The sequence below is a fragment of the Streptopelia decaocto genome, assembly GCF_964273445.1.
Source record: "Streptopelia decaocto genome assembly, chromosome: 7".
Taxonomy (NCBI): Eukaryota; Metazoa; Chordata; class Aves; order Columbiformes; family Columbidae; genus Streptopelia; species Streptopelia decaocto.
The window spans coordinates 37,003,287-37,030,696 of NC_138661.1; the positions used below are offsets into that span (position 1 = coordinate 37,003,287).

At 43.6% G+C, this 27,410-nt stretch overlaps 1 protein-coding gene across 2 annotated transcripts in view; it reads left to right on the plus strand.

Moving 5' to 3' along the window:
- The window catches only part of SUSD6 (sushi domain containing 6), an 88,072-nt gene that overhangs the window by 47,584 nt on the left and 13,078 nt on the right, over positions 1-27,410 (plus strand). The window lies entirely within an intron of this gene.

Below are 27,410 nucleotides of genomic sequence, written 5' to 3' on the forward strand. Positions count from 1 at the left end.
ATCACATGGTGTCAGGATCAAACTTGTGGTGCCTGGTCTGGTGTCTGACCTCCCCACAGCAACTAGTTCCAGTTGCTTTTGCAGGGAATGTGACTGTTCTCCATCCCTTTGGAGTAGCTTTCTCCATGGGAGGGTGTCATGGAGGCACCCCGAGGTTAGTTTAAGGGACAACAGGGTCCAAAACAACTTTTATTAAACCAGTGAGAAACAGGGTTTTAGCACTCCAAAAGCAACTTGAATACAGGTTCGGATATCAGTTGAGGAAAATTATTAAGGGACAGCAACTAATACAACAGGCGGTCCACAGAGTGTATGCACATGGCTTCACCCAAAACAATGCCGGTGCTGTCTCTGAGTCCGGGAGGAGCACACACTTGCTTAAACACGGTGTGGGATTATTTTAAAGAGATACGCGTACTCGTAGTGAGTGCGGAAAGTGTACACTCGCGATTGTGCAAGGGTAAATTTATAATACACTTGCAATCCTGCGAGGCTTAATACATGTGCAAATGTGCACGGAATATTACAGGTGCTTATGTGGAAGCACGGGAGGAAAATACACTCACGATTGTGCGAGGAAATAATTTATGCATGTGCTCCTATTGAGCATGGAAAGTTACATGTGCAAATGTGCACGGAAAGTACACGTGCTTGTATTAAGCACGGAAAGTACATGTGTAAATGTGCACGGAAAGTTACACGTGCTTACGTGGAAACACGGGAGGAAAATACACCCGCGATTATGCAAGGGTTAATTTTACATGTGCTCATATTGAGCACGGAAAGTTACACGTGCATATGTGCACGGAAAGTATAAATACACTCCCAATCCTGCGAGAAGTTTTACTCACACCCGTGGCGGCACGGCAAGCGGAGTCTCCGTCCCGGGGGGGTCTCTCGGCGGCAGCATCTCGCTCGTGCTCCGAGAGACCTGCGACAATGGGCGGAGTCTCGACGAGAGTCACGTTTTTTTATAGCCTGATCAGATCTGACTGCAGGCATTCCAGAAGCTTCTCTGCACCCCCACCCTGGCTGTGGGTGCCCCTGAAGCCTCCAAACATCCCCCACACTGGCCGCAGGTGCCCAGCGCTCCCTGGCGCCTCGGCACTCCCTTCTCCTAATGGCCCTGGCCAGGGTGCTCTGAGGCCAAACAAAAGAAGCTGTTAGCCTCAAACAGCAGAGAGAGAGGGAGATGTGTCTATTCCTTCCATGATGGAGGGAGGGGGAGAGAGGGGGGTTTGCATTCTGCCACAGAGGGGTTCTTCTCTGAGGCTGAACTGGTTCTTGGGGCTGTAAGGAGATGTGTTTATGTTGATCAGTGTCTTTGAGCCCTGCTGTCCTATACCAATATCTGTTATGCAGAGTCTAATGACCAGCTGTAACGATTTCTACTGCCATGCTATTGTTTAGCAGTAGCAAGAGAGCAGTTGGGGACCTTTTTCCTCTTTTCACGTCTTCCTGAGCTCATCTTTGTCCTTGCATGTGTGTTTAGAGAACACAAGGCCCCAACATACGACTGCTGCGCCCTGGGCCCCCACCCCTCATGCATGAATTCATCAGCTTGATCTTTCCACCCCTGCTCCTCGGGAGGGTTGGATGGCAGCTGCAGCTCCTATCAAGCATGATGCCGGGCAGGGAGCTTTGAGGAGGAGAGTTACAAAAGGCCCAGCTTAAATCATCTGTGTAAGGGCACAGCCAAGGCTCTGTCACCCAGGCCCCACGCTTGTCTTCTGGTGCTATGGTTGTAATGACATTAGCATTTCAAAAATAGGATTACCACGGCCCCCAGGTTCTGAGGGGAGGATATTTTGGCTCTTACTTGAAAAACTGCTTTCTCTCTATCTCTGCTCTTTTTCCCTTGTGTGTGGATTCTGAAGGGATGGTGGAGGTGCCCATAGCATGTTAAGAGTGGGTTGCTGCTGTTGTGAAGAAGCTGGTTGTTTGTTGGCCTAAATGTGGAATTGTTGGAGTGAATAAAGGACTCAGCATTCTGATTCAATGTGAATCATGCAAAGCCATTTATTACAGAAACAAGCCTCTTTGTATATGCAGTTATTTCCTGATCACACGTCCACCGTCCAAGCATGCATTAACTGGTTGGATATCATCTATGTTCATGAACTGTCCATGCGCCTGAGTCTCACTGCTGATAGGTCTGTTGATTTACATCGTGTTGCTGCCTTGTAGCTGCTGAACTGTTTTACACAGCAGATCCTGTTTTCAGCTTTCCAAGGTGGCCTTGAAATTCCTTTGGGCCTAGCTAGTTCAATAACAAATCTTCATCTAATAGAAACCCATCCACATGGAATGGTAGATGTGAAGTTGTTGTTGCTGATTCCATTCATTTTTGCTAATGTGGAGTGACTGTCTGAGAATTTACTAACTGAAAAGTTAACTAAAGGGAGTGACTTGAGATCACAACTGTATGCTGGGTAAGCATCATCCTGAAGTCATGCATACAGGAAGAAGCTAAGGTAACTACACTGTTAACAGTTTGTCTCTTGTATTTCAGTGAAAGGAAATGGGCAGCACACACATCCTATTAATTCTCTGCCTTTCAGGCTTCTCATGGTACCAAAAACACTTTCTGTGCCCAGCATGGGATTTCAGGGTGGTTCCTTGGAGAAATGGTTGTGTGTTGGTTGTTTTGTTTTTGTTTTTGTTTTTTTTTTTACAGGGTCTTGTTTAAAAACAAAAATTCCTCAAGTGAACCTTATTTCCTGACATTTGCAACTTGATTGCAGTATCCTCACTTTGGATCAATGTTCAGCTGATCTTTGTTTTTCACTAAGTTAACTTTCCCTTTCCTATGTTGTTTGTGTTGAAAACTTGCATTAAGACCCTACGTAAACTGGACTCTAGTGGATTATCCCCTCAGTTGCTGTCTCCTCTCTAGTTCTATTATCTGTAGAAATGATAGGTCAGGCCAGGCAGGTTGGTCATCTGGACCCTGGGGCAGGAGAGCAAAGGGAATTGTCTTATTTGCCTACTGGATAGGGGCAAGAATATTTTATGCAACCTCTTTAACTGTGTATGGGCCCTAAAATAAGTAGCTGTCCCACAGCATCTGAAATAGGGGCCACTTGACTTGGCTCTGTGAGCATGATTGGAGGGCATGTAGCAGAAAATGCTGGTGGTTGCCTGGAGCCTTGTCCTGAACTGTATTGCTAGTGCTGTGTATATTGAACTGTTGAATGAGAAGACAAAGGTGTATTTTGAAGAGACATTAGTAAATGCATAGGTTGAAGTGTTCACAGGCCTTTGCATGTGCCCATGAGGACTTCTCTTGCATGTTCACCAAGTGGTTTTGCGAAGCTGTGCTGGCCTGAGTCACAGCCCTTGCTCTTGAGACAGGCAGACAGAGACTAGCTGGAAGATCTGCCTACCTCTTCTTGAGATGGCAGGCCTGGGCCCTAGATAAGCTGTCCCTCAGGTTATCAAGGAGGAGCAGCAGTAGAGTTTCCCATGTAAACACAGCACAGGGTATTTGGTGTGCTGACGAAGGGAGGCATTGAACTTCTCTGTGAAGACAGGAACTGTGGAAGGCCTTCCAGGAGTGTGGTGGCTCTGACGAGGAGCACGTGCTTATTCAGTGTATTTCTAACTGTACCATAATCTCCTAGTGTGTTCTAACCTGCTTATTTCTGTAGAGCACACATCTATGAGCTTCAACAAGGATGGAGTGTCTTAGACATTAGATGTTCCATTGAACATGCACTGACCGATGGTGGAGCTCTTGTATGCCTGATGCCTAGGTGAGCTGGACAGAAAGCAGAGCCACAAGTCACTATCGTCACCCTGTCTTGTCCTCTCCTTTCTTCTGTTTCTGCAAACACACCAGCAGACAGAGCTATGCAAATCTGCCAGCTGTCTCCTTGGGAAGTTAGTCACTTAGTTGTTCTGCAACCAGCACTGGAATAGGCTTTTGAATTTGCAGTGGAACTCAGGTGCACTGCACTTTTGTGTGGCTGGTTTTGGGATGTGTGAGTTTCTTCTTTTTGAAACACTGTTTCTGGAAGTGATGATAGAAATGAAATATTCAGTATTTTGGTGGAAGCAGGCTGGAGAAAAAGTAAAACAGTAAACGTGAATGCTCTGAATGGAAAACCTAGGAACTAAAGAACGTAGGAAACAACAGCCTGGTTTCTGAGGGGCTGATCAAATTTTAGGATTATTGGGGGAAGAACTCTGTCATTCTTTTTAATTTCAGGGCAATTACTGTCTTAAGGCTTGCAAGAGAAAGAAAAGGGCAGCAAAAAAATAGAATTAATAATTGCTGGTCATAACATTTAGTGGGATGAGAGCATTTAAAATTATTATGGAGTGGGGGAGTGGAGAAAGTAGTTTGATTCCCCTTGCTCCCTGTTTGGATTAATGAATTTGGAAATAGTAGCAAACTTGTGGTATTTTTCAAGTCTACTTTTAACAAGACTGCAAATTTTAAAAGAAGGGGCAATTCAGTAAAAATAATTGAGGATGTGAGTAAGAACTTAACTGCTATATCCCCTGTTGCAAGTGCTTTGTGTATGTAGATGTTAAGAGAACTGAATATCTTTCTGATGTACTGGGATGGGAGAAACCAGAGCAAGAAGACAATTCTAAATGCAGGGAAGCAAGTGAGATACCAACTTTTGAATAGATCCTTATAATAAAGTTGTTCTTTCTTTTGTTCTTGGCAGCATAAAATAGAGTCAAGGAAAGGAAATGGCTGAACAGAATAATGGGATTCTGTGTAACAAGCGGCAGGAGAGCATGAGGTGGGAAAAAGGAGATGGGGCAGAATACCAGAAACAAGGATCTTTGTATAATAAAGCTCGTGTCAGAAATTCCTTCCTTCGTGACGGTATAGTTTAGTTTCCACTGAATTGTTTGCTCTTTGTCAGCTTAAACTGGTCTTTATAAAGTGATATGGCAGCTAAGCGAGTAAATAGCAAAGAAAAATAGCATTGCATCGTCTTTAAATTAGGGAAGATTTCTGGTGGGATGGCTCTGATGTCAGATACATTTACCATCAAATGGAATTTTCTGAACTGCTTGTGTCTCACTGGTAATTGCTTGGGAAAGGATGTCTCAAGTCATGCAAGCACTGCTGAAAATTTTGCTCAGTGTGTTCAGCAGTCTGAAAAAGTGATTTAGTATTTTGCTACTTAAATTTGCAGGCAATACAGTACTGAAGGAGAGCTGAAAAATTCCCATAATGACCAAGTAACATGAGATTACTCTGAGTAACAGAGCAACTGGACATCCGTGAAGAGAGACTGAAACTAGCTTTCTCTGAAAGTTATTTGACTAGTAAGCAGACTGAGGCAGTGTTTGGAAGAAAGAGCAAATCCATACAGCAGAGTCATACGCCTTTTCATTTCCTCTTGGTGGGTATGTACCCACAGACAATACTCATTATCTGTACTAGAATTCTATCAGCAGTACAAGAGAGCTTCTTATTTCTGGCCTATCCAGCTCTGTGATGAGAACAGACACGTTGCCAGAGCTGCTTGGGACCTGAATGCTGGTGGAAGGAAGCTTTATTCTCTAGCTGCAATTCTACCCAGAAAGATGCTTCTCTGTTGCCAGTTTGCCCAGTAGTAAAAGGCTCTTCTGTTACTTTCAGTGTCAGCATAAGCCCCCATGTGAGGGCTCCACAAGGTGTGATTTATTAAAAAATAGTATGCTGAATAAAGCAGTTTTATGCAGCAATGTTGAGGCAGTTTCTTGTGTTTTTCTGAGTGACCCATTTTGTCAAGTCATGTGTCAAGAGGAGTGTTTCAAAGCAACATGCCATGTTTTGATCAGTCTCATCAGGTGCTCAACCATGGAGGAAGCATGTCCACTGACTGGAACCAGCACAGATGTTACAGGACAAAAGTAGCTGTTCATTCTTGTCCTAGAAGCACCTCTTGAAAAAACAACCTTCCTGTTTCTGTGGGCTACTGCAGCCTTGGAGATCTCCTTGACTATGAAATAGTTCTGTCTGTGCAGGTATTTTGCACTTCTAGACAGGAACCCACTGCAGCCCGGTGGCCTGTGATTGCTCAAGAGGACTTCCCACTGCCATGAACCTTGGTTTTGAATGCTTTTGTCCATTTTTACTGAGGAGTGCTGTGTCTCTTTATATTGTCCTATTTTTGTGCCTCCAGTCACGTGACCTCCTCTCAGAATGGAGCACTATGGAAAAACTACTTTTCTGGGAGATTTTTGCAGAGTCTAGACTGGTAATTTGTTGCCAGTAAATGTGCTAGACTGGAAATCTGTTGCCAGTGAGATTAGAAGTTTTCGAGCAATGGTCCTCAGAACACATAATAGTAGTCCATGTTGTTTTGCCTGTCACACAGTGACAGCTTCTTACTCTCAAACTGCTTTGTGTTAAAATAGAGGTTTAAATATATTCTTGCTTTCCAGTGCAAGCAGTTTCTGTAATAGGTGGAAGTATGTGCCCCTGAATAAGGAGAGATATGATCACAAACCACTTCTGTTATGGACGAATGCTGTTGTTCAAGTATATTTTACATACTGGGGTAGTTTCATTGCTGATGAGAAGTTTAAGAAGAGCAAGAAGGAGATAACTTCAAAAAACACAGCTACTAAGAAAAAAACATAGGTGCATTTGGGTAGCCTGCTCTTCCCTGTGGAATTGCTGCAGCAGGCATGCGAGGCCTGGCAGTCTGGTTGTTGCAGGGTAGTGTGAGATCAGTGTCCTTCCAGAGCAGCAGAAGATGTATTGTGACTTGTTTTCTGTTTATCCTGGGAGCCAAAGAGTAAATGTCAACTATCTGTTTGTCTCTTCCACATTGAGAATACAAGTGACAGTGACAGCTTTGATGTGCAGTAACTGGGTTGCTGTGATTTGTGTTCATGACTCTTAAATTCCGATGCTTGTGGTGGCAGGGTTATGAAAGTAGATCGTGGCATTTAATATAAGACACGCACCTGCACTGACCTTATTAATGAAGCCATACTTCAGGGTAAGAAGAATGGGGAGAAAAAAGTCCAGTGTCTTAATCCAGGTCACTTTCCCAGTGCTTGGGACACCTTTGCCATCTTTGTCCTCAGGTGAGATGCCAAGAAAAAGAGAATGGAGATGAGCAGTGGATCTGTTTTTTGAGGAACACCCTAGTTTTTCCTGATACTAAATTCTATTTCTACTTCTGGGGAAGTCACCTTTTACTTTTGGTGGGAGTTGACACAGTATAATGCTGTTTAGCTACAAAACAGCCTTTTTCACAAAATTAGCATCAGTTTAAGAACTGAGAACCTGTTTATGGTTTGTTGCTGGGTAACCCTTTGGGAGAATGGAAGTCTATTTCTTGGCAATCCTATGTCTTGAACTTGTATTTTAGAAACAGTAACTTTGAAATCCCTTGGCACTTGTTTAAAGACGACTAATCCAGAAGTTTTAGAAGAGGGGCTTTTGTACTTTGATCCTAACGTAAGATCCTCTTGTGAGGTTTTAGAAGGCTTTTGCGTGCATGCACAGAGGGAGTGTGGTGTTAGGAGTATTGTCCTCTGCTCTCCATATCAGCTCTCAGAATACAGCTGTTCTTATGAGTAGCATCCTAGATCCTAAGTGTGACCAAAGTATCCTCTTCTAGAAAGTCAATAGGAAAGTTGAGTGGACAAGAGGCAGAATAAAGGATGGCACTGCAGGCTGTCAGCCTGATCAGCACTGTGAAATTAAATGCAACAGCCTTTGGACAGTCTTTGATTATAATTGAGTTGGTAATGGGATGAAACTTCTGATAATGTCTGTGCTTGATGGGCTGTATCTGTTGAGAGGGAGTAACTCCTATGTGCTGAGCAAATTGTATAGGGGTGGCAGATATTAGAATAAAGTAAAACTACCAGAAATTTGAAAGAGTGGGCTGTGAAATCATTGTACCACCTCTTGTCCTGGTAGCTGCCTGCTAAACATGGCTCTGCAGTGCCTGTTGCCTTGCTGCCAAGACAGTGGGTTTTCTGTTACTTGCTTCTCCTAAAATACTTCAGATCCCATTTTCCCCAATCATATGGAGGGGATGAGGAAACAAACCAACAAAGCCAGGAAAGTGCTCTGTAAAGGGAGATACTGTTTCAGTCTTTAGTATCACAATGTCTTTGCAATACTTGCTGTTGATCCCTAGGCTTCCTAGATGGTGGATGTTCAAGACATCAGGTGCTCTTAACAAATTTGGCCCAAGTGACCAAGTTTGGGTTTGAAGCTCTCAAATTTCTGTCTACATTATTACCCCTGTAGTGCTTATTCTTGATGAAATGTGCATTCTCTGAAATTCTCTGTATTGGTGTGAAAAAGAGATCGGTTACAGAACAGCACCTGATAGGCTTAGTAAAAGGACTCCTGCTTTTTCTCTGGAACACTGTTTTATGGTCTGGATGCTAACTTATCAGCATCAAAATAACCTCCCTCCCTGCTGTATTTTCCCCACTAGTTCTCATGCGTAAGACATCAATATCTGTTATTTAAGCATTCTCAAGGAGTCTGCATACACAGTTGGGAGAGTTCCCAAGCATGTCTCTCTGGGGGGCAGCATTTCTGATATTTTTAGCATTATTTCTTTGGGGCTTCCATTTCCTTTGTGTGAGAAACTTCACTAACTGGCAAGAGGTTGAACCATACAGTAAATGGATCTTAAAGTTATACGGGAAGCTTTCACTTCACTACCATGAAATCTTTAAGTGCAGTGTGGGCATTCTCACTAAACCCTCTGGTAGACGGAGCTGGAAAGACGTCATGGTGTAGCCTGGCATAGAATTACAATATCATGAAGATGGTTGGTGTAGGGGCACTATCTGTGTACTGTTTATTTTTGCTCTGTCTGGGGTCTTCATTTATGTCAACTGGGGAACTCCATCTGGCTATAATGCTTGGTGGTTTATTGCCTCTCTGCTGATCTACAATACAGAGGGTGCAATGGGAGAAATTTGAACATCTGCAGGGAGAAAGAAAAATGCATTAACTTGTGGGTCATCTATTTAAATAAGGAGAGACTTTTCAGTTCAGGGAATTCATGGAGTGTAGAAAGATCCTGAATTCTATAGGGTACATGGAGGTAATGCTGGGTCATGGCCTAAAAATGGCGGTAGGGGTAGTGAGTTAGTTAGCATGGGAAGTGTTCAGATGCAGACACGGTGACTGAGAGTGGGCTGGAGTCAGTGGGCTGGTCTGCCCTTCAGCTGCCTTTCTGGAAGGGCACAGGGCTTCTGAAGGCCCCGTGCCACATCTACCAGCCCTGGCTGGGTGTCTTGTGCCTCAGAAAAAGTGAGCCTGGATTGAACCCTTTGTCTGGGGAGCCTCATGCAATAGGTGCTTTCTTCAGCTTCTGGAAGAAGTGACTTGGTAACATGCATGGGGTCAGCATTTAGGCTATGGGGTGCCTTATATGTCAAGGGATCTTGTGGGTCTTGCATTTTTCTTGGAGTTGTCAGATGATCTACTTGTGAACTGCCTCTTCACAGAAATGTGGCTTGCTGAGTTGGTACCCAGAGCCTGCAGATGTCTGTTTGAAGCCAGGCTTGATGGGCAGAATCCTAGTGAGGCCTGGGAAGGTAAGAGTAAGGCAGGCTCAGGAGTTGGATCTGAAGAGGGAGGGAAATCTAGCTGCAGAAACTTCACCCTGACAGTGGTAGGAACACTGAGGTCTTTGGTGAGAGTACACTGAGGAAAAGAACAGCATAACCTCTGCCCTCCCCTGGTTTAATCTTTTGATTGTATCAGCACTCTTACTGGGAAAAAACAGATACTTTTTTTTTCTTCTTCTTCTCTCTCTGGGCTGTGGGGGTATTTTAGATAGGAACACTGATATTGGGGAAGGGCTGGGATTTGGATACTCACTTCCTGCCACATGTGTTCATGTGATGATGTGGGAGGCAGATCTGGGTCCAGTCGTGGGTGCGAGGTCTCCCCTGGGGTGTTCTCAGCATTCCCCCGAGCTCTGACCCCGGCTCTGCAGAAGCTGGGAACACACATGAATTTTCCCCTGTTGGTGCTCAGCAGAGTGTTTCCCGTGGCACTCAGGCACGCTGCAACAGCTTCCTCTACTGCCTTCCTCCCTAGAGAGCATCTGAAATGCTCTTTTGCTGTGTAAGGAACTTCCTGAAACTGCTTTGTTCTTGCATAGTTTGGGAAAGATTATGTTGCTTTTAGCTGATGGGCTGTAACTTTTCCTACTGTCTTGGTTGTCTTTGCTTAATGTTTCCTTTCCAAAGCTTGAGTCAGAAGGTGGTTGTGAAATCTGTCCGCTAGATCAGTGTCTATACATATGTAGTCTGTGTTGACCAGAGCAGTGGAAGGGATTTTCATCTTCTTTAGAATTGTGAACGTATAAATAAAACTTTCATTTAAACTATTATTTGTCTTTTATAAGGCCCTCACACCTCATGCTGTTTCTCAGAATATCATAGATTGAGCTATTATAGTAACATTTTAGAATGTAAAGTTAGCGTTTTGTTCTTATAAGTCTTCTGTCTCTCTCAGTGAAGACAGGATGGTTCTGCAGTTCTTGAAACCAAATTTGAAATACTGTCTTGCTGGATTGAAAATATAGACAAAAAGGACCAAGTAGTAATGTAGCAGATGCTGTTATTATCCACTAACATTTTCACTTAAATATCATAAGCATTTACCTGAAAGGATAGTTTAAGAAAAAAAAAAAAGCACACAAACCTGAAACACCAAACAACAAAACAAATAAAAACTAACACACATGCCCCAAAACCTCAGCTAACCACACAATTTCTTTTATGGAGCTAGGTAATTGAACCAGGAATTGAAATTGTCTGAAATGAGGGAATGCTGCAACTGAGCACAAATTTTCTCCTGTGTGTTTGATGGAAGATGACTGAGGAGAAGCAGAAGGATTTGAGGAAGGAGGAAGCAAAACTGTAGAAAGCTGAGGAGGGACTTGAAATTTCTCCAACTTGATACTGTAAACGCTGGCTGGAAAGTGCATAGGACAACAAGCAATGAAAATAGTTTTGTGTTGGTTTGGTTCTTGTGGTATTCAAGGAAACACAGTTTTGTAACAGCATCTGCGAATCAACTGAGTTATCTGGAAGAACCTGGCCTGCAACAGTCTCTTTTCAATAGGGCAGTGTCCTAGACCCCAAGCTCTGGCTAGCAGGAAATGGTAATTATATCATTTGGGCTTGGCCTGTCGAAGTAAAGAGTGATCTGGGTAAAAAGTTTTCATCAAGGTGTGATTCTGGGTACTTCACGCAGCCAAAACTTCATCAGGCATTTTTACACCATTTTTATCCTGTTAAGTGTATGTTGCACTGAGAAATACTCTTGTTCGTTTAGCAAGAGCTGCTCTGACATGACTGATGCTGTATAGGTAAGATGTAGCTGAAGGAAGCCACTTGGGAGAGCTGAGCAAAAAAGTGCCTCAAAACAATAAAGGAAACTTAATGATGTGTCACAAATAATATAAAAAACAGCTGGCACAAATGCAGCTTTAAGTTAAAACCAGACAGTAACAGTGCAAGATGGTAATGCAGCACATGCGTCCCTAGCCATGTGTTAGTCCTATGTATGGCAATAAAGGTTGAAGTAAATTGCTGGCCAGAGAGGCAGACCTGGGTGGAAGAGCTACTGAACTGTGAAATCCTGTATCTGGGTTGCCTTTCTTTGTATAGAAAAAGAAGACACAAATATTAAAGCCTTCAAATTAATCTGTAAATATTTGACATTAATTAAATTGGTGACAAGAACCCTTAAATCATCACACTGAGCACTCCAGACTCCCTGAAACCACATATTCACAAAGGCAGGCAGGAAAGTTCTCTGAAGAGGGAAGCCGAGGCAAAACCTCACGTTAGTTATTGGTGGAGCATGTTTCTAGGCTCAGGTCCCTTGTGCCTAGGCCTTAGTTCCAGCTGCTAAGCTCCAGTGTCTCCCCCTTCAACCTCTAAGTCAATGATGGACTGGTTTAGGCTGGCTCTGTGGCAGTAGGTGGGAGCTGGAATTGTGTGTCTCCAAGGTTCTTGAGCCTCCGTCAGGCCAGCTGTCGTCCAAAACCACCAGGAAAGCTGCAAAAGCAACCCCGCAAGAAAGTAGTATGAGTGTTGGCCTTTTTTTTTTTTTTTTAATTATTTTTGATATTTTAATTGTTACAGAAAAAAGAAGCTGTCTAGATTGTCAGGGAATATAAATAAGAAGCAAAGAATGTATATAGTTTTGTGTTTCTTGTTGCTTAAAACCAGCAAAGTGCAGTTTAGCAGATCTGGCCTCTTTCCTGAAGATTTTGTTTTGAAAATAGTTATACTGTGGGGTTTTGGCTTGTGTATGTTTTATAATCTCTTTTTATATCAAACAGAAGGAATGTTATTTCATCTCTTATGTTTGTGTCAGGCATTCAGGGCTACAAATGGGTCCTGTCTTGGCAGTTGCTACCTCTAAACTTTTTTATATTATGTGCTTTTTCAACTGGATATTTTGGCTCGACTGTGCTTTGATTCCACTGGCTATAGTGAAAGCGTCAAAGGGCAAGTAGTATTTCAAAAGGTGAGAATTCCTTCTGCACGTCTTTTCTGAATGCTTTTTTGCCAGTTGTGAAAGGAGCTTATTTTTTGAACAGTTTAGAAATCCTGGCTTGTTTCAGTTCAGCTTTGTTTACCCTGTAGGTGTTTGGGATGAGACAGAAAGATTTTGTGTTTGCTGCTAGGTATGCTTTTGACAATTTGCTAATACATCTTGTTAGGCAATTTGCTAATTCATATCCATTGAGTTGTTTAGAGCTGTTGGTAGGTACTGGGAAAATGGAGGTATAAAAACAAACACTTTGAAGCTATTACATCTGTATAATGAGACAGTCTTCTCAAAGGAGGTGGCTGGAAATCTGAATTCTTTTATATGCTGCATTTGTAAGGATTATACTAAGTTGCCATTTACTTCCCATGTGCTATTTGATCCCCAGCAGAATCTGAGTGGGTGGAATGTGTGGGACTCTGCCTGTTCTGCAAGAACTGATGATGTCTTCTGTGACTGGTAAATCAAAGTAGCAGCAGCAGCATCCCACCAGACCTTGATGCCTCTTACTAGTCACGCTCCAGTCACGAAGCAAGCTTACTGATAGCTTCACTGTGTCACCTCCCTTCTTCCCAAAAAACATTCTGCAGTTACTTGCGTTGCCAGTAAAGAGAGAAGACTACATACTGAGTGGCTGTTAGTTTTAGTGGAGGTTATATTGGGTCTGACACCATCTTTCCTCCTCTCACCTCGCTAGCTCTTAAATTGCCCAACACTCTTAAAGTATTGTGCAGTTCAGAAAGGTGCAGCATAGCTATCTCTTCTCAGTAGAAGAAACTTGTTGCTTTGCTTTGAAGCTTAGTTCTTCAACTTCACTCTTTGTGTCTTAGAGCTTTTGAATTATTAGAGTCTGGATTGAGTCTGTGTCAGCTAATCACATTAAGAAAATGTAGCTGAGAATGGTTGAACTTGGAGCTTAACTGGGAGTCTCTAAGACTTCGTGGTCTTTGGAAAGCTAGGTTTGCCACATGGAGTACTTACGTCACCCTGTAGCTTGAGTTGCCTCCCACGTTGAATAGTGCTCAAGTAGGGCTATTTTTTTTCTGTCAGATCCTGCAGAGAAGTTGCTTGCAATGCTGAGCTCCTTTAAAACCAGTAGAAAAGATGACTTAATATTTACAGCTAGCCTAACCACATCTAAAGTAAAAATATGAAGTGTGCTTAAGAGAGCCTTTCCAGTGAGACAGGACTAATAACTCTTTGCAGTTCTGCCCAGCCAGTGGTAAATTATTTGAGTGCTTGTTCTGACAAGTCCCATGACAGAGATGAGTCATTCTTAAAGGATAAACAAATCTGCCTAGATATTAGATTCTGATATGTTCAATGGTCCTGAACAGAACCAAAGGTCAAAAGAGAAATGGCACAGCAGGGTGAAAAAGTATTCTCCAGTGTGTGTTGATGTATTAGATTGAGGTTTTGGGGTTGCTGCCCTTACCCACCTTTCCCTAGCAAAGTTGTCCATAGACCTACTGCAGAGCAAAGCTTCAGCAACCTGGGGCTTTGGGCTCCCCAGTTGGGTCTTCATACAGATGAAATTGAAACAACGCTTAGCACAGAGCAGTCTCCTGTGTGCATGCCATTGCTGGATCAGCCTTGGCCAAACTTCCAAATTAGTACTTTTTGGGTAGGCTGAGTCAGAGGCAAAAGCTGCTGCTGCTGAAAAGATGAGAAATGAATCAGCTGCAAAAGACTCATTAGTGAAGGAAGGAGGCAGAGCTTTAAAGTGACCTGGCTAGTGCAGGGATATTTCCATGCACACGTAAGACAACAGGGCTCCTTTCTAAAGTTCTTACTTCAGAGATTCCCATGTCCCCTTGGAGTTTAGGCCCACTTCTTGAGCAGATTCATGACTGTGCAATGACCTGTGTCAAGTCTCAGGATAAACAACAGCAGAACTGATATTAGAAGGTAGACACGAGCTGGCCTGTTGGGCAAGGGAGAGCTGGTTGTTGTGTAGGTGGGTGGTGTCTGCCTGAGTTCCACCTCCCAGGAGAGCGATGGACTCCTACTGCTGCTGGTATTATAAGCCAGGTAACAGGAGTCATCCAAAGCTTGAGTGGCTATGCTGGAGCCCACAGCAGGGACATATATTGGGAAACTGCCATAGCAAGAACTTTTAAGGCCTTATTGGAGAAAGGTACCTGGTTACCATGCTAGGCTGGAGTTTTGGAAGTGGAAGCGTTTTGTAGTCATCTGGAAATCCAGGAGCAAGTTAAGCCTCCAAGGCACTGTGAAATTGCAGGCCTCTTGTTGCTTGCTGACAGTGATGAGTTTTGCTCTGCTGTACCCTGGAGGTGTTTCCCCTATGTCCTCACCTAGCATCAGTAGAGGGACTATTTATTTCAGTCAGGACTTACTGAGTAGTCAGCACAAATCAGTCAGCTCTGTCCTGTCCAAACCTGGTGTTCAAAATCAGCATGAATATTTGGTAGTTACACTTTTTGCTATTGTGTCTCATTGTTTTTCCTGAAGAACCAGATAGTTTTCCTGAGACCAAAGCCTGTGGAGTGTGTATCAGGCTTTTATCCTAAACAGACAGCCTTGGGGCATTACTACATGCAAATTGAAAACCTACCTAGAAACAGCCGAGGAAATAGCAGGGTAAATGTGCAGGTTACCTCTGAATTGACACCAGTTTTTAGTTTTGTACACTTCTGGAAAGAGGTGAACAGGGACAAGATCAAAGCTGTGTGAAGAGTGAAGCTGAAGTATAAAATTAGCACTAGTAATTGAGGACAGTGGATGTTGAGTTCAAATGCCATGCTAATATATTTTCTACTAACCTGCCTCTACACAGGTGCTGTAAGTTCCTGTGTAGCTGCCTGTTCCTTTTTTGAAAGAATATAAAAGTATTTTGACACTTTATCTTTTTTTTTTTTTTAATAATCTCCTTGTTGCAATATAAAGTAAGATTTAGAATTGGACAAGCTGCCAGTGAGGAGAAGAGATGCCCCTGATGAGTGTTAGCTGCCTCTGCCCAATGCAACGAACACTTTTGAACTCTTTACGCTTGTTAGTAATCAGAATTTCAAACTAAAATCCACACGCAACTTTCCAAGGGGGACCCTCTTAATCATACTTTTGAAGAGGGGGGGAACCCACAAAACTAGCTGGGTGCTACTTAGGACAGTGAGTTTGGGTTTCAAAAGCAGAAACCAGGACCCTGGAGATCACACAAAGCATTGTTACAGCACTTGCTTAATTTCCTTCTCCAAGCACGTGGAAGTAATTATAGGGTGGATGGAAGCAGACACAAGGAGGCCGGAAGCAGTCTTGGAAAACAAATCAAATGATACATGTGCCACTTTGAAAGCTGCACTGTGCCCAGGGTGGAGACCAGGTTTCAGTATTGACCTGCCTGTTCTGCAGCTGCTTGTACCACTGGCTCCAGCTGCAGCCCAGAAACAAATTGTTTGTACTGTCCTGGCAGTATGGGGGGCTGTAAAGTACTGCTCAGCTGGTCTGCATCCTTACTGGACCTGAGCAAGCTGTGTGAGCTTCCACATACGTCATCAACAGCAGTTTTTATTTTATTTATTTATCCATGTGTGTATAACAATCAGACTGTTTTATCAGAAGATCTTAAAAACAGTTCTGCAGTTGTTCCCAGTTTGTTTCCCCCTCCTTGTTAACGTTTCCGGAATTAATTCCTCAATCCTGGCTTTGTTTAAAAGCAACAAGTTTTTTGTCTTATGATTTGGTGTTATCCTGATGTCCAGAATGCCCGGTGCGGATGAGAGCCCCACTGCAGCTGGCCCCGTGCAAACATAACACAGAGCCAAGTCTGAAAAAACTTGGCAGTGCTAGTCTTGGAGCCTGTGAGGCTGAATCATTTGGGAATGTATCTGAGGGGGGCACATTACAGGTGGGCCTATTACAGGGAAAATAATACAGTTGTCATAGTGAGTAGCACTCTTCTAGGGAGGCAAATCTGCTGCTGGAGTGCAGTTGTGTTTTGGTTGCTGCTTTCCATCAATGTAATCTTCCTTTCACAGATGTGGTTCTTTTGCTAGCCCTGGATTGTGTCTTGATTTTTCCCTGCATAGCATACAGCAGAGTCTGTGGCCCTGTTTTGGAGGGGGAAAGGAACTTGAAATGCATAACACTTTTCTGCTAAAATTTCAGTGAGAAAGGGAGTTGTCTAACTGAAGCAAAGATTTTTTTAAGTGGCAAACAGAGAAAAGTACATTTTATATCAAGAGAGTCTGTAGCACTCTAGGAGCAGAAGTGGCAGCTTCATATAGCCTAAACATTTTGACTCTTGTGAAATGTAAATAGAATTTGCACTTTAGAGCAAGCTTTGATGCTAATGGTTTTCTTTTTAGGAGAGAGATAAGCCACTGGGGGAATTGGGGTGGGGGGGGAGGGGGGAATAATATTTCTAATAGAAAGACAGACAAGACCCATAATTAATGTTGCACTACCAGGCTTCCTCCATGGTTGGCTAATCACAGCTGAGTGTTAATAAGCATAGAGTTTTTTTTAAATACTGTTGTAACATGTTAATTAAGATAATTTGGCTCCATGTGTCTCTTGAGTTACCAGATGGCGACTGTATTGGTGGAAGGCTGCAATTAGAGTCTTTTCTTTCTTCCTTTTACTTCCCCTACCCTAAAAAGGAAAAAAAGGAAAAAAAAGAGGCAGTTTTGGAGTGTACGGTATGGCTGTGTGAGGGGTGCCTGTTACTGTACACAGTGCGAGTGCTTGTGTCTAATTATATAAATGCACAGCTATGTGATTATATATACAAATCTTTTTGCTTTGGTTTCTTTTCATTTACCCACATTATGACAAAAAGAAAAATAAGCCTCCTCTTCAGACTATGTCCTTGCTGAGGAAATTGTAATTTCCCCATAGAGGCTCCAGTCCTGCTCAGTTTGCTCTTCTGTCATTGACTTCAGAGTATGCAGCATCTGGAGTCAGTAAAGACAGAGGACTTATTTTTCAGTGGACTTTGGCCTCTGCTTAATACACAGATCCCAAAAGAGGGTTATGTTTTGCAGTGTGTTTTTAGGAAGGCTTAAAATATTTTAGGGGCAGGGTCAGCGAGAAGTGTGTGTGTTCACAATGGAGGCCTTTTATTGACTACTGCCTCCTGTAAGTAAAATATAAAGAGGTCCTTTAGCCTCAGCTGTTGTGACTGGGCCCCAACAGCAGCTGCTGTCTCGGGTTTGTCCCTCTGGGAAGCGATCCATCTGCTCATGTGCTAGAGAAAGCCAGAGTGCTGAAAAGGAGAAGGTTCAAAATCTGTTCTCCCATTTCCAGTCCCCATCTCCACCCCAGAAATTACAGACCAGTGGAAAACCTGGGCATCTGGTAATCTGTCTTTTATGGTGTGAATGCTGTCTCTGGCTAGAAACCCACTGAATTCTCAACTGTTTCCAGCTGGCAAAGGATAGCGTCATTCTGGGTCCCTTTTCAGACGTTGTATCTGCAGCTACTCTGCTTATACAGTTAAAACATGCAGCTTAGCAGACTTGTGAGCAATAAGCAAAAAAAACCCAGATGCTAACACCTTCATCTGCCTGAAAGAGGAGCAGAGCTTGCTTCACCTCCACCGGGAAGGGCCCACCTGTCCTCCGGGGAGAAGGCTTTCTAATGACTACAGGAGGCTTTTGTGTTGGAATTTAATTATGTGGGCTAAAAAATTTCCCCCTCAAATGTCCTCAAGATGCTGGATATGTCAGGAGGGGGTAAAATCTAAATATGATTCCCAGAGCAGATCATTGCTGTGCTTCTCAGAGACAGCCTGCAAAGAGAAACCCCACTCTAAAGTGTGCGGCTCTTCAAGTTCAGTGCAGACCTGCTGTTACAGGTGGTGACATTTATCCATGAAATACCCGATGAGCCATTTCCTAGCCTGATATTGGTGGTAATCCAAATGCTCGGACTAGGGAAGACAATGCAGGAGCAGAGGCTGCACAGTGGGAAGCTGCTGTGCTGAAAGCTTATGAGTGCATCCAGGCAAATATCACTGGTTGGAAACCTGGAGGTATTTAGCGCTCAGAAATGGAGCTGGCACTCTGACTAGCTGGAGCATGTGGGTGGAGGTGACTGCTTTTGTATCTTGTGCATCTACCACTAAAGCGCATCCCCTTGTCATTCCTTTCTCAACAGGAAGGAAGGTGTGGGTGAGGAAGAGGCAGAACTGTTGATCGAAGCCTATCTAGGTGCTTTTTCTCTGCAGACCAGCTGCCTGGGAAGTGGTTTTTGCTTTGGTAAAAGATGGTATTTAGTTGACGTAGCTAGTCTAAAAAGGATATGAAATGATACAGACTTGCTTCTTACTAAAACCAAACTGCTGCTGAGGGAGGGGCTTCTGAAAGTGGTTTCTGCTCTTTATAGGCTGGTTTGTGTGCACAAGGGAAGAGAGGAAAAACAAGGGTGTTGCTGTCTGAGTTTCCCACTGAAAGCAAAGCTGGCTGGTTCTCTCCCCCCATCATCTCCTTCTCTGCAGGAGACTCCTGGAGCCAAACACCAGTCCTGCCTCAGGCAGAAAGAGACCTTATGTGTGACTGAAGGCCCTGGTTTAAGAGAAGAAAAATCCTGACCTAAAGAGGAGCATGTAGAAATTTTTTTTATTTCACAGTCACGGTGTTATTGCAGCCAAGCTGTTCTTCCTCTGCTTCCCTGGAGACCAAAAAAGCAGGAGGCTTGGGTTAGAGGGGCCTGATAACTAGCTGTATACTCTTTGAGATGAACAGGTATATATATAATATATGTTAAAAATACATAAAAATATATATCGTGTATTACACATATATATATTTGTTGTTTTTTTCTCTTCGAGGTAGCAAAAAAACAGCTTTATCCCAGACTCTTCTGGACACAGGGGGTAAAGTCCTTGTGATAAAAGCAGCTAACTCAAACAGTGGATTTCTCGTCTGCTAGTTGGGAAGGGTTTATAAAATAAATGCTTGCTGTTGAAAATGGCGTGTATGCCAGTTATAAGCATTCCCTTAGTTTTGATGCTGTTTTTCTAGGTTTTTCTCCCAGTAAGTATATAGTGGGGCTTCAGTTCATCATTTGCTAGGTAGGGATGCCTCCAGGAGGGAGAGCTAAATTTAAAAACATAAGATTTTGAGTTGTATGAAAACTTGATGTTGTGGTTCAACCCCAGCCCACAACTAAGACATGATAAGAACTTGCTCCCTCCCACCCTTCCCTGAGTGGGATAGGGGAGAGAACTGAAAGGGAAGGGATAAACTCGTGGGCTGAATTAAGAACAGTTTAATAAGACAGCAAAATAATAATATACTAATAATAATAATAAGTGATACTCAATGCAGTTGCTCTCACCAGCCAGTGACCAATACCCAGCCTGTCTCACGCCAAGCTGCCAGTCCCAGAAAGGAGAGCAAGAAAGCGAATAGGCAAAAGGCAGAAAGGCCAAAGGCCAATTGCAAACTCGCAAAAGGCTGAACTAACACACAACTCAAAATGGAGTGGAATGGAACCAAACTCTCTAACGAAATGGAAGTGGAATGGAACTAACAAGCTGGAAAAGCCAACTCCAGTTACATACATAGCATGGCACTAATGGTAGGGAATATTTTGTTGATCAGCCTGGAAGGCAAGTTAGGTGCTGTCCCACTGTGTTTCCTCCCAGCTGCTATCTGCAGCCGGACAGCTGGAAAAGTCCTTGATCTCCCTGACAACAGCCAAAAACATCAGTGAATTCTTACTTTGTTTTGTACCTACTCCAAAACAGTCTAGCTACTGAGAAGACAGTAAGTCTGTCCCAGGGAAAAGCAATGTCATCACATTATTCTCACACTAAATCCTAAGCAAAAGACCATGCTGGCTACTAAAAAGAGAAGTTTCTAGCTGCATGAAGAAAGTTAACTCAATTCCAGTGTGTTCTGTTAGGTGTAAGCTGAGGCACTGTGGTCTGTCTGCAGGCACTGGGAGGCGGATGTGTTGCCTTTGCTGTTGCTCAAGAAGCTGCTAAGTGAGTTTGGCAACTCTGGCTGGTTACCCTGAGGCTGTGGCTAAGGACAGCAGCAACACTATTATCTGGTTGGGTCACATTCATGCTTCTCTGAGTACTGCTGACAGAGGTTGGGTGTATGTCCAATAAATAGAGGAGATCCAAGAACTGGGCTAAGGGAGCGGTAAATAGTTTCCTTATTGGCTTACTAAACAACTGGGAGATTAGTGGAGAGGTTGGGCAGTGCCCTGCTGGCAAGAACTGAAATGCTGCAAAGAGAGAAAACAATGTCTCTTCTCCTATTCACAAGTATCTCCAGAGCTCTTGCTAGCACATTCATTCAGTTGCTTCCTAAGGCAAAACTGATGTTCACTGTCACCCCTGGGTAGGATCCACGGACAGCACTCTGTTAGAATTGCCAGAGTCTCTAGAAGCCAAAATGAGCATTATTACTGGTCTCTGACTTGCATTTTTAGCCCACTGGCTGCATCAGCTGTCAAATTTTTATTGTGAAAAAGCATTATTTAAAAAAGGTGAAGGTTTGTGTATGAATTTATAAACAAACAGCAACTAAAAAACCCCAAACACCTATTGCTGAAAGCCTGTTCCAGGCACCAACTGGAGAGAAACAGTGAAGCTGGCTCTATTATTTTCAGCATGGTGTGAATTAAATCTGAACCTCAGGTCTGAGATGCTGAAAATGCACAGTCTCTGCAGAAGGCTTCAGACGGAGCTCGTGTTTCGGATCACCCCTTTAGCTGTTGCAGGACCCAGCTTGAACAGGGGAGATGGAGGATTACTCTCCAGGGTGCTTTAGAGAGTCTGGGGCTTTTTGAAGGTCCTTGTCAGAAGTTGGCAGTAGCATTTGCAGTTCCCTCTGTTGTAGTAAAGCGATACAGACCTGCAAATTACCAGAGTCTCCATAGCAGGGACAAGTACCTGGATGATTGGGATATCTTTGTTTTGGATGCTTTTCTAGATGTGCTGGTTTTGTGGCTAGTGGCAAGTCCTGGCTGAGAGAATAAAGGTGGTTGTGTTGTGTTCTGGAGAACTGGAGGCTTGGACAGAGAGGTGCTCCTTGCCCCTGTGGGGTGTGCTGGAACACAACTTGGAAGAGGGTAAATAGGCAAAGGCAGTGACTGTGACCCAGAGGGAATCCTTCTATGTAACAGGAGATAAGCAAAGAGGCAAAAAGATATACTTTAAGGGAAGACAACCTTGTTTTAAGCTACTCCACAAAAATCCTACTGTGGGGGAGTCAAGGAAACAGAAGACAGATACAATGAGGATTCTAGGGGAACTGATCCCAGCATGAAGGAAACTGTACGCCCTTTAGTCCAGGGACAATTTAACTGGGTGCTTCTGTGTTGTGCTTCACAAAGATGTTTGCTCACCAGGCTGGACATGCTGGCACAAGACAGTCATGACAGGTTTATCTAGACTAGCTAGGGGAATATTCATCTTGTTAGGTCAGGAGGGTGTTCTTCATTTATAGGATTTTTTGTTGTGTGAGTCTTGATAATATCAGTTAAATGGAGTAAATCTTGTAGAGCTTAGAATATTTAACTTCCAGTCTTCACATGCCACAAAAGTTGCAGTTATGTCTGAAAGGCCAGGAGGTGTTAGTGTGTCCAAACAGGCCATGTGTTCAGGGGATCCTGCTGAGAAATCATCATCTACTTAAGTTCCTTCCAAAATGCTTCAGCACTGACACGTAAGCTTTGTCTGACACTGCTCTGAGGATGATCACAGGTGCTAGATCACTTGTGTAGCCAGTGAGGAATTAACCTGAGGCTCAGTCCAACTTCCTCTTAAAGTTGCTGGGATTTGGGCTCATATAAACACTAGTGTCAGTTTGTCAAAACTGCTCCTTTTTTGACTTTAGTGACCTTTGCACCTTGTTGTGGAGAAGCAGAAGAAATGTTACTGGATTTTTAGTGCAAAGCATCCCTTTGTTAAGCAATGTTATACCCATCTATCCAACCATGTAAGGTGAGCAATGCAATGGTTTGTTCTTCCTCAGTTACAAACCTACGGTTATGCACTCAAGCAGATGATGATTAATAGTTATCTTGTTCTGTTTTGTTTTTATCTTATAAGAATACATTCAGTTATGGAAGATTTGGTTTTTATCTCTGTTTGGTCAGACTGCCTAGCAAAAGAGGTGAGTGACTGAAAAACAGTTCAGGTGCCTGGAGCAGAAAAAAGGGGTGTAAGACCCCTGCTAGGATCCAGGAGTAACTACCTGAAAAAAGAAATGCCAGGCAGCCAGGACTGTTGTGAGGTGCCTTTTGGTCACCCTTTGTGTGATGATGTGCCTGTGTGAAGAAAGTCAGTACCAGGGAGCTTTATAATTCTGTGGTAATTCTGTCAGATTGAAGTATGTTTTAATCTCACATTGTATGTGTAAGTAGAGTGTGTTGTACTTGATCCTCACCACAACAGGCTCATCCTTCCTGAGCTTTGGAAATCTCCTGCTTATCTGTGAATTTCACTCGCAGAGATCAAGGCTCAACTGTGTGTCTCCTGTGGCTTATGTTCTGAGTACATAAACGCCCTCACTTTTATGTCAGCACACAAAATGCCACATGCTTCCACCTGTGGTATTATCTGTGACCATGGCTTGGTTTCGTGTCATTTTTATATTGTTAGAAATGCATTTGTAGCTCTGTATTGGATTGGAGTTCAGGACCACAGCTCAGCTTCAGCTCAGCCAAGACATGGAAGATCAATTTCATCCTTTGGTGATTAAGTTAATCAGTTTGGCCAACTGACATCTCTTATTTTCTCCATAAGAAGCCATGTTCCAAGCCCTCACAGCTGTCTGTGATTTTGGTAAAAGGGAAAGCAAGTGGAACTTGCTACTAATAGCAGAGCCATGGGAAAGGGAGCCAGTGAAGGTACAATCTGATAACGCTGTGGATGCAGCAAAACAGAGGATTGTTAGTGTTGTGTTGTTTGCTGTCAAGTTGCTAACAGATAGTCAAAGAACGTAAGAACAATTAACGCTTCTTGAAGGAGTATTTTCTCATGTGACCTAAACAGAAAAATTTCATGCGTACAGATGATTTGGTGGGAAACTGAGTGGAGGTGCATACTGGCTTAATATCTTTTTAATTGCCTGTATATTAAATAGCAAGTATTTTGGAAGAGTATTGGCAGAAACCCCGGTGTATAACTATTTCTGCCTGTCAATCTGTAAATGACAGTTTCTTTACCTCTGAACAGAGTTCAGGGATGTTCAAAACATTTGGACTTCCCATCAGTTATCTCCTTCCTGTTTTCCAGCAGTGAATGCTGGCGGAGAACCAGCTCTCTCAGGAGGTGTCATAAACTTCAGTACCTCCTAGAAACGAGGCCTTTGGGAGTAGAGCTCTGCCCCTGTCACACACAGTGCTGCAATGCCCGAACCACTGTTTCTGTGCATCCTCAAAGCTTGATGCATCAAGATGCTGGGAACACCTTTGCAAGCCTAGGTTGTTGGTAACTCCCCAGGAAGTTGATAATTTCTGTAACTTGGCTCTCCTTCTCTTCCCTGCCTGGTGTGAACCTTTGTTTCAAGATGTCTCATAAGCTCTGGGATACTTCCAAGAACATGTGTTTCAGGGAGGGAGTTGGTGAAATTCCTGCTTGTTTCTTTGTATTTCAAATATAACCCAGTGCCATTGTGAATCTAGGCTGATCCTGTTGAGAAGGGTGTCGGTGGTTACAAAATATGTACTTAAAGTGTCCCACAAATTTAGAGGATTTTTTGTAACATTTTGAGAAGCTTCAGTGTATCCACTGTGTACCACACACCTTTGCAGCTTGGAAGCAGTAAATTTGAGGGTCACAGTTTTGCTGTGTCTCTTGAAATCTGCCCAGCTTTAATTGGGGCTGAAATATTGAAAAACCTTCCTCCATGATTGAGTTCACATGCTTCAAAAAGCATTGGTGTGCCCAATTAGTATCCAAACAGCAATGCCTTAGCCTGGGGCTGGGCCACACGGCAGCGTGCAAACAGTGCTGAGGGTTAAATGCAAGCAGCCTGTCTGGGAAGCATGAGCTGGGAGGAGAGCTGGGTCAGGCTGCTCCCAAACCCAGTACCGAACCATCACAACACAGCTTCTGGATTGCCGTGGGTATTCCAGTGCTGCAAACTTGGGGCATAGGCTTTGCTGCTGTTTGGTGAGATAAAGGGTTGTGCAGAATCAGACTTTACCTTTCTTCTGTTAGCCCCAGTTTAGGGCATGCATATAGAGGCAACTGAAGAAACCCATCATGGAGTGTGTGAAAACTGAGGGTCCTGAAAACTCAGAAACAGGTCACCATAGTGGAAAGCTGCACTGTCTGGCCCAAGCTCTCCCAGTGCCTGTGTTACACTGGGCTGGGCCCTGGTGTAGGTACCTGGTGGAGGTACTGAGCTCTGTCAGAGATGCCAGGGAAAGGGAGCTGGTCCAGCAGGGACTGGAGCTGTTTGTCTTCCTCAGTTTTTCAGGCACCACCAGTCCGTCATCTTGCCCACCCAATCCTTGCCTGGGCCACCTCCACCAATCTTTAAAACCATCAGCACTGCCTAGTAGCCGTCTCCAAGGCTGCAGGCTCTGGGATGCTCTGTTCCTCTGAGGCTACCTTGCAAAGGACAGTTCAGGTGGTCTACTAGGGGAGGTGGGATTGCCCAGAGATGCTCAGCCAGGTTGAGGCTGCCTGATCCAGATCTTCTTTATCTATTTTCCCAGCACATAAACAATGTTATTCCATCGGAGTGAAGGTGACATTTTAAAATACTTGTGATGCTTTTTCATGCTGTGATGACAAATGACCTAAAGAGATAGGGGGGGAGGGGAAAGAGGATGTAAGTGATTGTGCACTCTCTTCTCTGTGTGAAGAGGACAAGTCAGAGACAACCAACTGAATACACTTATCAGCTGCTTTTCCTTTCCATTTGTGTGCCAAGTGGCCTGTGGAGGTGAGGAGGAAAGCAATTTGCAGTTGTGTGGCTGCACGACTCCTGAAGCCTCTGTCTGAAGCCCTTGTGTGAGGAGGCCAGGTCAGGTTTCTGTAAGTGTATGCAGTGATATTTCCAAACCTTTGAGAGCACTACTGCAATGTAAATGAGTGCCTGTTTCTTGTTTGCTGGCTGACTTGTACATAACTCAGAAACCTCATCAGTGTAGGTGGCCCTTTATGATAGAAGGGGAACCGAACAGTGAGCTGCTGCCAGGTCCAAAAGGGCTCCTGGCACAATGGCCACATGTGAATATGGCTCAGGAGAAGGGGGAACAGAGGGAATGAGCTCGGTTTGCTGCAATCAGTTAGCAGAAAGATGCTCTGTGTGACTCCCAAGCAATGTCAGGTAACTCCTGAGGCATAAAAAGGTGCAGGGAAGTTGCCCTCTCTGCTGCTGAGTTTCAGCAGTTGCTGTGGCAACAGTAGCTTTTCCCCACAGCTCTCTACTACTGCCTAGAGAAGTACCTGTTGCACTGCTGAGAATATTTCTGGTGCTCAAATGAATCCTTGCATTTTAGCAAGAAACCTCTCTCCTGGACTGCAGATGAAACAGGCAGGGCATTTGTCTATGTGCCTGAATGTGAAGTGTGAAATGAATCTGTAACTTCAGCTGATCCCAGCTGACTCTAAGTGTTGGATAGACTTAAAGTGAAAGCAAGTTCTGGCCTCATCAAAAATGGAGGAATGATTGCAGAAAGGAAAAATAAACAAACACAGAAGAGACAACAGTTAATACTCGTGAGGTGTGGGACAGTGGCTTCTCTGAAGCTTATTGAAGAATAAATCTTCTCAAGAGCAAAGTCTTCTTGAAAAGCTGCTGCTTAGACCTCTGTTAACCTTTTCTTTCAAGGAGTAAATTGAATTGCAGTTATAAAACTGGCAGAACTCATACCAGAGGGCTTTTGGCTTTGCTCAGCATTTCATCTTGGGGTTTACTGGCATTTACAAGGCACTATCTATGATGCACTCACACATGTGATTAGGTTCAAGGGTCACTTGCACTGCAGCAACATAGCAAATTTCTCCACAGTGGAATGAATCTCTAAAGTGTTTAAATCTTGCCCAAAATCCAGTTACTTTAATTTTGCCTAGTTGTTTCTCACTGTTTGTCCCACAGTAAGTGGGACACTTAGAGGCAGAACGTGGGAATGTGTGCTCTAGGGGTTAAGGGCAGGCCTGGATGACCCTGCTGTAATGGAATAGGGTGAGTGGGCTGGCTGTTTTTCCATGGCCCAAAATATCTCGAGGCATCTTTGATGTATTTTCTTTTGTGAAGTTTGGGAAGCTGATGTGGATTTAAAGGAAAAAAGTCTGGATTTCTCCCTCTTTCAGCCAGGCAGATATGTGGCATCAGTGGATGGTGTTGGGACTGTCCTATGGGGTCACTCTGACCTGCCAGAGGAGAGGAAATTCTAAGCAATAAAAATATCCTGGTTTCAGTGCAGTTTCCTCATTTGTGGTTTGGTTTTATTTGAATGGCTATTGAAAATTCTACAGGAAAAAATCTGGAATGTGCTATGTCTGTACCTATTAGTCAGGATAGGGGAGATGCAAGGAGAAATGTGAAGTGCGTTCAGCACTCCAGACTTCACATAGGTAAGCAAGGGGATTTTTATAAATGTCTTGGTGATAGAACTAATTCCTTTTTAAAAATAGGCTAGAATATTTGGTCCTACTGTGTCAAAACTCGGTTCTCCATACTGTTGGTGGTGCATCTGTGTAAAATAGCTAAAATCAGTGTGCTCTTACAGGCTTCCAGGATGCCTTATGGGGCAGCTTTGTACCTTGACACTGTACCCATTGTACAGTGAGCTGTTTCCATTCTTCATTTGTTTCAGGAGGAGGTCTCACGCTTTTTCCATATCAGGCTAATAGGAAAGCCTGGTTGTTAGGTTCCTCCCAGTCTCTAGTGAAACAGCTGTGGAGAAAAGATAGCACCAAGGATTTTCTGGGCCTCTCTCATGTGGAATCTAT